A 12500-nucleotide genomic window follows, 5' to 3' on the forward strand; every position below is an offset into this window, starting at 1 on the left:
CAGAAAGATAATTATGAGACCGTTTTTATCGCATGTATAATTTGTAAAAAGTATTGACCTCCTATGCAATGACTTCTCTCACATTTTGATTTTTTGCGTCTCTTAACTGTGAATGATTAAAGCCTGCTAGTCTTTGGCACCATCTGTTGAATTGGAGTTTTTTCTTGTAGAAAGTGACTGGTTTTACTAAAGCCTCAATTCCCTTGCAGGTATTACAATATAAGTTTTGTGTGCATACAAGACCTCATTTCATTTTTTGGACGCTACACAAGACCACTGGAAAATTTATCTTTATAAAGTGTCAATAGTGTCTGGAACCAGTATTGTGTTTTTGGTGGAATAGAAGAAAATATTAGAGAAAATATTAAAGAGAAAATAAAGTGAATTGTGAAGCAAGCAAGGAGCACTTCAAGCTATATCCGGGTCACCACAAGTCTTTGGATCTTAAGCATTGAGTTTTTCCTTCATCTATTGGAAGAAGGTAAGTTACAGCAGCTGAGTGCATGACACTTGTTTAGTTATATATATATATATATATATATATATATTATATATATATATATATATATATATATCTGTACATATATTCATGTATATATATAAAAACGCCATTCTGGTAAAAAAGTAATGAGTACATTCTCTATATTTTTATCACGTTTATCAATACTTTTTGTGTATTTTCTTATGTAAGTAGTCAGAGAAATTAACTCCTTTGATCATAATTCACTTGTGTTATTTTTCGACTGTTTTTTTTAATACCATTTCGTATTCATGCCTAATTGGGCTTGCTCTGAAAAATTAACAAAGAACAGCTAAACCAGTTATTTCTTTGTTATTATTATTATTATTATTATTATTATTATTATTATTATTATTATTATTATTATTATTATTATTATTATTATTATTATTATTTCCTGACAGAATTTAGGAACTACATTAAACACAACTATTCGAATGAGAACTTGGCAGAAAAATGGTATAATTTTCCTCACGTATTTAGATGAGTATGTTGTTCGTAGTGATGATTATGATAGCAAACGTAGGGTTGAATACGTATAGTATGAGCTGCTCTGTCAATAATAATTCATGGTATTTGCTTCACCTCAGAAATAAATCCCTTGATCTTATATCCTGTGGAACCAAACGTTTTGAAGTCGACTTTGTGATTCGCTAAGCCAACTGTTGACAGGGAGGCAACAAAGCTTGTAGCACTCACAAGGTTAGTCTGGTAATGGCTTGGAATTAGAGGCGTTATTTTCCTTATTTTTATGTTAGTTTTTCGAAATGTAACGCGTTACCCTGCCTTGTTTACTCTAAAGCACACATGCAGCCAGCAAGTTTGTTCCATATGCAGTTTGGATTCGGTTGAACTCCAGTAATAGCTTATATATACTTGTGATGAAGTGGGGTAGCAGCCGTCGCATTAGGGTAAGAAATAAAATCAACCATACTAGAAGAGAAAAATAGCAGGCTAGACCCACTCGCTATTGTCACGACCACTGAACGAAGGGTTGGACCGCAGTCCAACATTAAAACGAGCGAGCGAAGTCTCTAGAAACGGAGAATCATGTTCTGAACACAGAATCATTTAGGCGACTCATGCGTTCAAGGTTATACATATTACGGCTTTGCTTGTCTTGTTTTTTTTTGTTTTTTTTCTGTGGAGACATAAATATTGCACCGTTAGGTTTTTATTAAACGTGTGTGTGAGTGGACATAACAATAAGGTAGATTGCTCGAGGCTGATGAAAGCTTTCGTTGAGAACCACTCCAGTTGTGTTTTATATTTGCCACGTTGCTTCATGGATCGTTTGTTTGCCTTTAATCATCGTGGCCATAAAACATGATGGATGTAATATTCTAGACAAAATTAAGGTTCTTAAGAGCATGGGCATCGCTGAAATGTTCTACCTTTAAACCCGTCCTTGGGATTGGGTCGTACGCCTACATGTGTTGTTTTCTTTGATATTTTACCTTCAGAAACACATGAAGACTTTCTCGGTTGATGAACATTTTAGAATTTTTACGTAACAAAGTGTCGTTGGTTTTATTTCTACTGTTTTTGTGTAAGCCGTGTCTAATCGATTTGGAGATGTATGTGCATATGGGGAAACGCGATCAACGTGCAAGAAAGACTTGGCTTGAGGCAGCGCCGTGTATCAAATATCTGATGGTCCTTCACCCATGTTCAGAGGCTGGTAGCCCACATTGGATCGACAGCATGTTTTATACCTCTCTCTCTCTCTCTCTCTCTCTCTCTCTCTCTCTCTCTCTCTCTCTCTCTCTCTCTCTCTCCAAGTAAATCGACGACATTTCATACCTTCTTATGCTCGCATGAAATACTATGGCGAAGAAAATGAGTGAAAAACCAAAAACGAAAAAAAGTAAACGGGACATGAACCACGAATACAGCAGATATACTGGAGCCGGCGTGGCGCTGCGGTTTACAAGAGTGGTAGCGATAGATTTGGAGGTTGGATGAAGGGGAGGGTTGAAGGGGTTGAAGGCTGTTTGCTGGTGGGGATGGGGGTTTCAGGGGGTAGTAGCAGCAGCAGCAGTCTCTTAAGGCTCAGTTATCCGGGGCCCCTTGTTGCACCGGATACACTCGAAGTGATAAGGTTCCCTTGTTGAACCCACGGAGAGTCGGCGTGACCTGCCTGGTCAAAGTGGAGAGGAGCATCGCTTAATGGAGTATTTTTTAGAGGGAGGCCTTATCTCCTTTCTGGTACGCGGGGCCATAAGGCTCAGGGAGGAGACGAAGCAGAGAAAGAGGCTCCTCGCTCCTCCGATGCTTTTCTCCTGAGAAGGTGGCCATAATAGTTCATACGTTAGTATCAATTTCAGGTAACTCGTTACTTAAGGAGTGTTAATATTTATGCTTATATCGGTCCCAAGTAAGACTTATTACTTAAGAATTGTTCATATTTATTGTTTATACATAAAAATACAAGGGTAGGAGAGCAGGTTTCTTTGAAGGAGGAAATGAAATGAATTGTAAAAGATCAGTTTCAGAACGAAGTCTAATCAAAACGCGGTGCTCATTGAAAGGGGAGAGTAATGATGCGGAAGAAGGGAAAGACAAACTTGGGGAAATCAAGAAATCTACCGAGAATAAAGGAAAAAAAAACGTGGATTGGAAAGTAATGAAGAAGATTGAGAAACGGAATAAAATTTTAGGAAGCTGAAGAAATAAGCCATTTTTGCATGACGTGTATTTGGACATTGTCTTTTCACGTGGGAACCATCCATGCGAAAACCTGCAAAGTATTTACTCAAAGTACCTTGGGCAGACACAGTTAGGAATGCAGAATATTCTCCCCAGAAAAATAATGTTTGAGCGTTGTCTAGACAAAGCCTCCTCTTTCTATGGGCGTGCCCTGCTTACACTGTGGGTGGAGTGTAGGGCCCGAGCAACAGTGTGGGCATAAGCCTCCGTCCGATTGGAGAGCCCTAAACCCAGTATTGCCGACACCGCCATCGTTGTAATTATGTGAGTTACAACGCCTGTCAGGACCGCTAAAAAAAATATAGATAAATAAAATAAAAAAAAAGATGTCCGATTGTTCAGTCATCATAAACATTCATGTTCCAGGAACGAGTTTGTGGCCTTCCATCCCTTCCCATAAGGGCGACGAGACCTCGGTTTTCGCTGATGTTTTCGCTCCAGTGGCTTCGTCTCTCTACGTCGCCCTCTCTTGCCGTCCGGTTTATTATCACGTTTGCGAAGGCAAGGAGCCGGTATATTTTTTTTTTCTAATTAGGAGGAGCGAAGAATTTTCCTAATGGATGCATATGGGCATTGCGCTTGGTGCAAATGAGCACATGAATACGAACGCTTGTGTTCTGCCTTGCACAAAACGAGATTTGATTTTCAAGAATTCTAAAATATATTATTGTGATATTCATTTTTCTTGAGATTTAGCTCTTATATTTTGTCGCACAGAAAAAGAATAAGAAAAGAGGCAATCCGAGTTGATCACCCTACATTGTTATCAGTGTTTTGATTTAAATTCCAATTCGTAGATGGTGAAACCGGCTAAGAATTTAGTGGTTTTATACATACTACATACATATATATATATAATATATATATATATATATATATATATATATATATATATATGATATGTATGTATGTATATTATAACCACTAAATTCTTAGCTGGTTTCATGATCTGATCAATGGAAATTCAAACAAAACAATTGTAGTAATATAGGCTGATCAAATCGGATTCCCGCCTTTTCTTAATCTTTTCCATTGCGGTAAAGTATGTTAACTCAATCTTTTGAAAGTGAACATCACAGTTAGAATTCATAACTGTCAATGTGTAGGGGATTATCGCAAAACCTCTCCAGTATTTATGCATGAACCAGTAATGTAATGTCGATGAAGAAGTACTTCTGTTATACTTCACTGTTAGTTAATTTGCTAAGCATGTCTCTAATGATCTGCGTAAGCGGTGAATTCTCTTTGGCGTTTACGCAAGGGGAACCAATCCCGTATGATTTTGACCTGCGGTCTCACGAACGGTTCCGTGCGCGGCGATGATCATCAGCGCGTTAATACCTCGTTTCTCCGGCGTCATTTCGTAACCCACGTGTCTTGCTTTGGCCGAACCACCCCCGAATTTCATCGTTGCAATATGTTGCCCCTTTCACAACAGGCCGGATGTCGCCTTTTCTCTCGGCTTCACCGCCTGCACTCCGCGTGCATGCTGTTTGCTCCCCCTTGGTTTATTGCGCATGACCAGGATTGTACTTCTAGAAGTCTTCTGGCTTTGTCTTCCCCATTTATGTCGACATTAAACCAGTAAATGTAAGGGAAATTATATATATATATATATATATATATATATATATATATATATATATATATATATATATATATACACATACATATACAAAGAGAGAGAGAGAGAGAGAGAGAGAGAGAGAGAGAGAGAGAGAGAGTGTGTGTGTGTGTTTGTATGTTGGCGCGTGCGTCAGCGCAAGTGTGATTATATCAGCATTTGTAAATAGCTACCTAAATCAAAGCGGAACCGCAAGAAAATTTTTTGTACAGAGACTCTCTCTCTCTCTCTCTCTCTCTCTCTCTCTCTCTCTCTCTCTCTCTCTCTCTCTCTCTCTCTCATATGACATTTGCGGGAGCAAGCAAGCGCTGGCAGATAGGCTGCATTCCCCCTCGTCAAAAGTAGGAGTCGCTGACTCGCTTTGAACTGAGCTTCATTGTATATGTGAAAGCAGAACGCAAGCAGCCGAAAATGAACTGTTTTCCGCGTATTCCGTATTAATTTTAGATCAGTTTAGTCTCATGGTGTTGGTATGTGTATGTTCGCTAAGATCATTTTAGACCGCTGAATTACGAGAGAAGTGAAATCATTACGTTTTGGATATTTAAGTAAACATTGGTAAGTGCTACAAACAATATTTCAGATTTTTGAAATTCAAAACTTTGATTGTGCTCCTGTTATTATCTTTAAGTGACCTGCTAACTTACTCTTCGTAGTGTAATTGATTATTTTTAGATACTTCTTTGGTTCCTAGGCGCGTTGAAATCAAATAATTTCCGTAAATACTCATACACATATCAGTCTGGAGACCGAGTTCGTCTCTCGCGACCGCTAGCGCGGAATCAGAGGAATATTTCTGGTGATTAGAAATTCATTTCGCGATATAAAGTGGTTCGGATCCCACAGCAAGCTTTAGGTCCCGTTGCTAAGAAACCAATTGATTCCTAGCGACGTAAAAAAATCTAATCCTTTGGGCTAGACCTAGGAGAGTTCTTATTCAGCGCAGTGGTCTGGTAAAATTAAGATGTACTTACTTTTTCTTTGTATCAAATCATTAAGTGTTTGACATTTCACCGTTGAATCTCCAATCATTGGTATTTGGTTCATATTTGTAGCATGGCCCATATTCCTTACAATGCCTCAGTTTTTTAATGGTTTCTCGTTGTGCCAAGTAAATTTGTTATGGTGTCAGAGGAGAATACGTCCTGTCCATTTTTAGTTTTTTTGTAAAGGAAAACCTTTGAGGTGGCTAGAGGGCTGCAAATTATTGCGTTGATCCTCCACCGTCCAATGATCAAACATGCCAATTACCAGCCTTCTATCCTCAGTTGTTTTTGTTTTATTCAAGAGTTTAGTTAGCTATGATCGTTCGTCTGGCACCGCAATAGGTTCAACAACACAGGCCACTACCGGCAGCTGCTGAGAGTTTCATGGGCCGTGGTGAGAGTTTCTTGGGCCCTGGGTGAGTTTTATACAGGATTATACGCTGTACAGAAAACTCGATTGCACCGAAGAAGCTTGGGCGCATCTTTTTACTTGTTTCTCTTTTACTTCCTTGCGTCCACGCCATCTCATTATCCGCGGCCGAATACAATAGCAATCAAGACTGGAGAACCCTAATAATGTATCGGAGATGACTCGGCGGTTTAGCCTCTACATTCTTAGCTTCTCACTTCCCTGCTCCAGCTCTGCTGGAGTGGGAGGTTTTGGAACTATATTTTATACATACATATATATATATATATATATATATATATATATATATATATATATATATATATATATATATATATACACACACACTATATATGCAATAAAAAAAAAAACCGTATCGTGCTTCTAAGTAAACAGAAGGATCCACAATAATATTCTTGTTTATCAAGACGAAATATATTCGTAGAAAGATATACAATGATTAGAACTTTCGTCCATCCATCTGTGGACTTGATCACTAACTAAATTTAGTTAGTGATAAAAAATTTAGTTAGTCCGCAGAAGGATGGACGAAAGCTCTGAACATTGTATATAGTTCTACCAATATAACTCGTCTTGATAAACATGATATTACTGTGGATCCTTCTGAGAGATATATATATATATATATATATATATATATATATATATATATATATTATATATATATAAAATATATTATATATATGTATATATATATATCTATATATATATATATATATACTATATATATATAGTATATATATATATATATATAGTATCTATATATATATCTCTATATATATATATATATATATATCATATATGTTAATGGTAATGATAATTATCAAGTATTCGATGTTTAAATCAAGGGTATAAGTTGGTAATAAAGTTGCCGTGTTCTCATAGAGAAAGTTCGTGAGAGATTCACCAACCATCAGTAACGTACTACTTCCTGAAGTTTATAATATCAGCAGTTTGTTTGCACTTGAGAAAGGAGAGATAAAATGAAACGGCTGTTGTAGAAAGGATTGTTTTTGACAGATTATTTTTTTATAGAGAGATTTTACCAACGGCCCAGCGGTATCTGTGACGCATTAATGGGGGAGACTGTTATCGCTTTTAATTCATTGGTCTTTATACTGTGAGCCGGTTGCATATAACCCGAACTGTAGCCAAGTACCTGAACCTTCCCTAAAAAAAGCGGGACGCCATTTCGTAAAAACTAACCATAGGATCTACTTGAAAATATTCTCTATGTGACTTAACTAACCTAACCTAGGGCCATGTACAATAACCGGGCCTGGTGCAATACTAGTATACATTTCGGAATTTACGAGGCAGTTACAAAGGAAATACAGTATTTATCTGACCTCGCCTCCTCAAAAAGAAAAAAAAAAAAAAAAAAAAAGAGAATTAAAAAGATGGTTCGGTGGTTACCAAGGAGCAATTATAGTACTGTCAGGGTGCTATACTATATTATTTTCCTTATATAATGAATAGGTAAGGCTGATGCTGTAGTAGTAATTGAAATGAATGAAGTGTTTACATTTGGTACTGAATAAGGATTTATTTTATTAGGCCTAATGAAGTTCTTATTCATTGTGACTAATGAAAAGGAATGCTGTGGTATTTTGCAAAGATCACTTCATTTTGTATCAGCGAGAAGGACATTAGGGTCCTCCATTTTATATCAGCAGGAAGGATATTAAGGTCCTACATTTTATATCAGTGAGATGGACATTAAGGTAATACATTTTATATCAGCGAGAAGGATATTAAGGTCCTACATTTAATATCAGCAAGAAGGATATTAAGGCCTTACATTTTATATCAGCGGGAAGGATATTAAGGTCCTACATTTTATATCAGCGAGAAGGATATTAAGATCCTATATTTATATCTGTGAGAAGGATATTAAGGTCCTACATTTTATATCAGCGAGAAGGATATTAAGATCCTATATTTATATCAGTGAGAAGGATATTAAGGTCCTACATTTTATATCAGTGAGAAGGATATTAAGGTCCTACATTTTATATCAGCGAGAAGGATATTAAGATCCTATATTTATATCAGTGAGAAGGATATTAAGGTCCTACATTTTATATCAGCGAGAAGGATATTAAGATCCTATATTTATATCAGTGAGAAGGATATTAAGGTCCTACATTTTATATCAGCGAGAAGGATATTAAGATCCTATATTTATATCAGCGAGAAGGATATTAAGGTCCTACATTTTATATCAGTGAGAAGGATATTAAGGTCCTACATTTTATATCAGTGAGAAGGATATTAAGGTCCTAAATTTTATATCAGCGAGAAGGATATTAAGGCCTTACATTTTATATCAGTGAGAAGGATATTAAGGTCCTAAATTTTATATCAGCGAGAAGGATATTAAGGCCCCACATTTTATATCAGTAAGAAGGATATTAAGGTCCTACATTTTATATGAGTGACATGGATATTAAGGACCTACATTTTATATCAGTGGGAAGGATATCAAGGTTCTACATTTTATATTTGCGAGAAGGATATTAAGGTCCTACATTTTATATCAGCGAGAAGGATATTAAGGTCCTACATTTTATATCAGTGGGAAGGATATTAAGGTCCTACATTTTATATCAGTGGGAAGGATATTAAGGTCCTAAATTTTATAACAGCAAGAAGGATATTAAGGTCCTACATTTTATAGCAACGAGAAGGATATTAAGTTCCTACATTTTATAGCAACGAGAAGGATATTAAGGTCCTAAATTTTATAGCAACGAGAAGGATATTAAGGTCCTACATTTTATAGCAACGAGAAGAATATTAAGGTCCTAAATTTTATATCTGTGAGAAGGATATTAAGGACCTACATTTTATATCAGCGAGGACATTAAGGTCCTAAATTTTATATCAGCGAGAAGGATATTAAGGTCCTACATTTTATATCAGCGAGAAGAATATTAAGGCCTTACATTTTATATCAGTGAGAAGGATATTAAGGTCCTACATTTTATATCAGTGAGAAGGATATTAAGGTCCTACATTTTATATCAGCGAGAAGGATATTAAGGTCCTACATTTTATATCAGCGGGAAGGATATTAAGGTCCTACATTTTATATCAGTGGGAAGGATATTAAGGTCCTAAATTTTATAACAGCAAGAAGGATATTAAGGTCCTACATTTTATAGCAACGAGAAGGATATTAAGTTCCCACATTTTATAGCAACGAGAAGGATATTAAGGTCCTACATTTTATAGCAACGAGAAGGATATTAAGGTCCTAAATTTTATATCAGTGAGAAGGATATTAAGGACCTACATTTTACATCAGCGAGGACATTAAGGTCCTAAATTTTATATCGGCGAGAAGGATATTAAGGTCCTACATTTTATATCAGCGAGAAGGATATTAAGGCCTTACATTTTATATAAGTGAGAAGGATATTAAGGTCCTACATTTTATATCAGCGAGAAGGATATTAAGGCCTTACATTTTATATCAGTGAGAAGAATATTAAGGTCCTACATTTTATATCAGTGAGAAGGATATTAAGGTCCTACATTTTATATCAGTGAGAAGGATATTAAGGTCCTAAATTTTATATCAGTGAGAAGGATATCAAGGTCCTACATTTTAAGATATTAAGGACCTACATTTTATATCAGCGAGAAGGATATTAAGGTCCTACATTTTATATCAGCGAGAAGGATATTAAGGTCCTACATTTTATATCAATGAGAAGGATATTAAGGTCCTACATTTTATATCAGCGAGAAGGATATTAATGTCCTACATTTCATAACAGCGAGAATTATATTAAAGTCCTACATTTTATATCAACGAGAAGGATATTAAGGACCTACATTTTATATCAACGAGAAGGATATTAAGGACCTACATTTTATATTAGCGAGAAGGATATTAAGGTCCTACTTTTTATATCAACGAGAAGGATATTAAGGTCCTACATTTTATATTAGCGAGAAGGATATTAAGGTCCTACTTTTTATATCAACGAGAAGGATATTAAGGACCTACATTTTATATCAACGAGAAGGATATTAAGGACCTACATCTTATATCAGCGAGAAGGATATTAAGGTCCTACTTTTTATATCAACGAGAAGGATATTAAGGTCCTACATTTTATATCAGCAAGAAGGATTTTAAGGTCCTACGTTTTATATCAACGAGAAGGATTTTAAGGACCTACATTTTATAACAGCGAGAAGAATATTAAGGTCCTACATTTTATATCAACGAGAAGGATATTAGGGTCCTACATTTTATATCAGCGAGGATATTAATGTCCTACATTTTACATCAGCGAGAAGGATATTAAGGTCCTACGTTTTATATCAACGAGAAGGATTTTAAGGACCTACATTTTATAACAGCGAGAAGAATATTAAGGTCCTACATTTTATATCAACGAGAAGGATATTAGGGTCCTACATTTTATATCAGCGAGGATATTAATGTCCTACATTTTACATCAGCGAGAAGGATATTAAGGTCCTACATTTTATATCAACGAGAAGTATATTAGGGTCCTACATTTTATATTAGCGAGAAGGATATTAAGGTCCTACATTTCATATCAGCGAGAAGGATATTAAGGTCCTACATTTCATATCAGCGAGAAGGATATTAGGGTCCTATAAGGACTCGGAGGGATAAGAAAGTTTTTTTGTGGGGTTAATTAAGACATGTCATGACGTTATTTCGCAAGAAGCTTTTTATTGGTACGTAGAGTGAAACCAATAGTATTAGATAGGATCAGTGAGAACGCTATGTTGACGGAAATTATTTACTGGGAAACCGTTTGAAACATTTTGATGTGCTTTGTTAAATGAAGCTTTGGTTAGTCCTAAGCGAATTATGTTTTTATTTAGTGGGGATCCGTGACATTGGTTTCATAGCGCCACGTGGAATGAATGGAATGGAATGGAATATAGTTTAGGCCAGAGGCTAAGCGCTGGTTCCTATGAAGTTATTTAGTGCTGGAAAGGAAACGTAGCACTAGGACATATAAGGTCATTCAGCCCTGGAAAGGAAGCTGAGCATTGGGAGCAATAAGTTCATTCAGTGCTGGAAGGGAGATTGAGAGAAGGTCGGTTTGAAAAGCGTAACAGGACGAAAACCTCGCAGTTGCGCTATGACACAATTGTTAGGAGAGGGTGGACAGTAAGAAGGAAGAAAGGGACTATGAATGGAGGTACAGAAAAAGGAATGAAATAAGTTGCAGTTATGGGCCGAAGGAACACTGCAAAGAACCTTCAGTAATGCCTTCAGTTCACCTCATGAGGTGCACTGACGGAACCCCACTACGGGGACGCGGAACGAAGCTCAAGTGTTCAGGGCTAATGAGAGTGATGTTATGGCGCTGTGTTGATTGGAACATTCTAATGGGAAACTCTGAGGAGGATGTTTTGGTGCTCTGTTGAACGACCGATAAACGCTCAGCGAGAAGGATATGCCACGATGCCCTAGTTCCGAACGCTTGTACGTAAGTCCGTCGTATTTGAGAAGCTCTTTGTAAAACAATCATCCAGTGGTCATGTATAACCGTAGCCATTCTCTGTGCCGTAACTGTCTGTCTGTATATGGGACACCTTTTGAACGAAGAGTTGTCTTTCCTTTTTGGCAGATGTTCTCATGACTTAACGAGCGCGATTTGTGTTTACTATTTTGTGATGTGTTCGTTTTTAGATGACAATGGGCTTTATTATGAGAGAGAGAGAGAGAGAGAGAGAGAGAGAGAGAGAGAGAGAGAGAGGCGCATTTGCCTCGCCACTGACATAGAAAGCATTCGTTGAGAGAAACTGAAGAGAGAAAAGTGAATTATATGTAGGAGTTATGACTTAACTGGTTTTTATCTATGGGGATGCAAAATTTCTTCTGGTACATTCATATACGATGTGCAAGCAAGGCACTAAAAAGAACGGAAGGGAGGCCAACAGAATAACTGGTTCATCATTTGAAATACCAGTATACGAATCGAACATGTAGCCTAACTTCAGTGAAACATTGAACAAATTACTATTTAAAAATAGTTTTCCGTCTTGTCATCACAGTAGCCATACGGAGTCAAGTCATATACGGAAACGTGTCTGTTCATTTATGTTGTCTGAATCGTAGAACCACAAGAAACTTTGTTCTAACTTTGCGACTTGCCTCTGTGAGACGATAAATTCAGCTGATATTTTTGTTAACAATGCATCGTCTCAGACAACCGAAGTTCTTGACAT

The 12500-nt window shown here is 36.7% G+C and overlaps 1 protein-coding gene across 6 annotated transcripts in view; it reads left to right on the forward strand.

The window, feature by feature from the left end:
• Window positions 1–12500, forward strand: part of LOC135217354 (cytokine receptor-like) — a 219596-nt gene that overhangs the window by 28168 nt on the left and 178928 nt on the right. For 5 of the 6 annotated variants that reach the window (XM_064253188.1, XM_064253192.1, XM_064253193.1 and 2 more), the window contains exon 2: window positions 210–481. The exons of the other annotated variant lie outside the window; for it this stretch is intronic. The gene's annotated coding sequence lies outside the window, so the exon portion shown is untranslated. The remainder of the gene's footprint in view (window positions 1–209; window positions 482–12500) is intronic. 6 annotated transcript variants of the gene reach the window in all.

The sequence above is a fragment of the Macrobrachium nipponense genome, chromosome 7, assembly GCF_015104395.2.
Source record: "Macrobrachium nipponense isolate FS-2020 chromosome 7, ASM1510439v2, whole genome shotgun sequence".
In the NCBI taxonomy this organism is placed as follows: Eukaryota; Metazoa; Arthropoda; class Malacostraca; order Decapoda; family Palaemonidae; genus Macrobrachium; species Macrobrachium nipponense.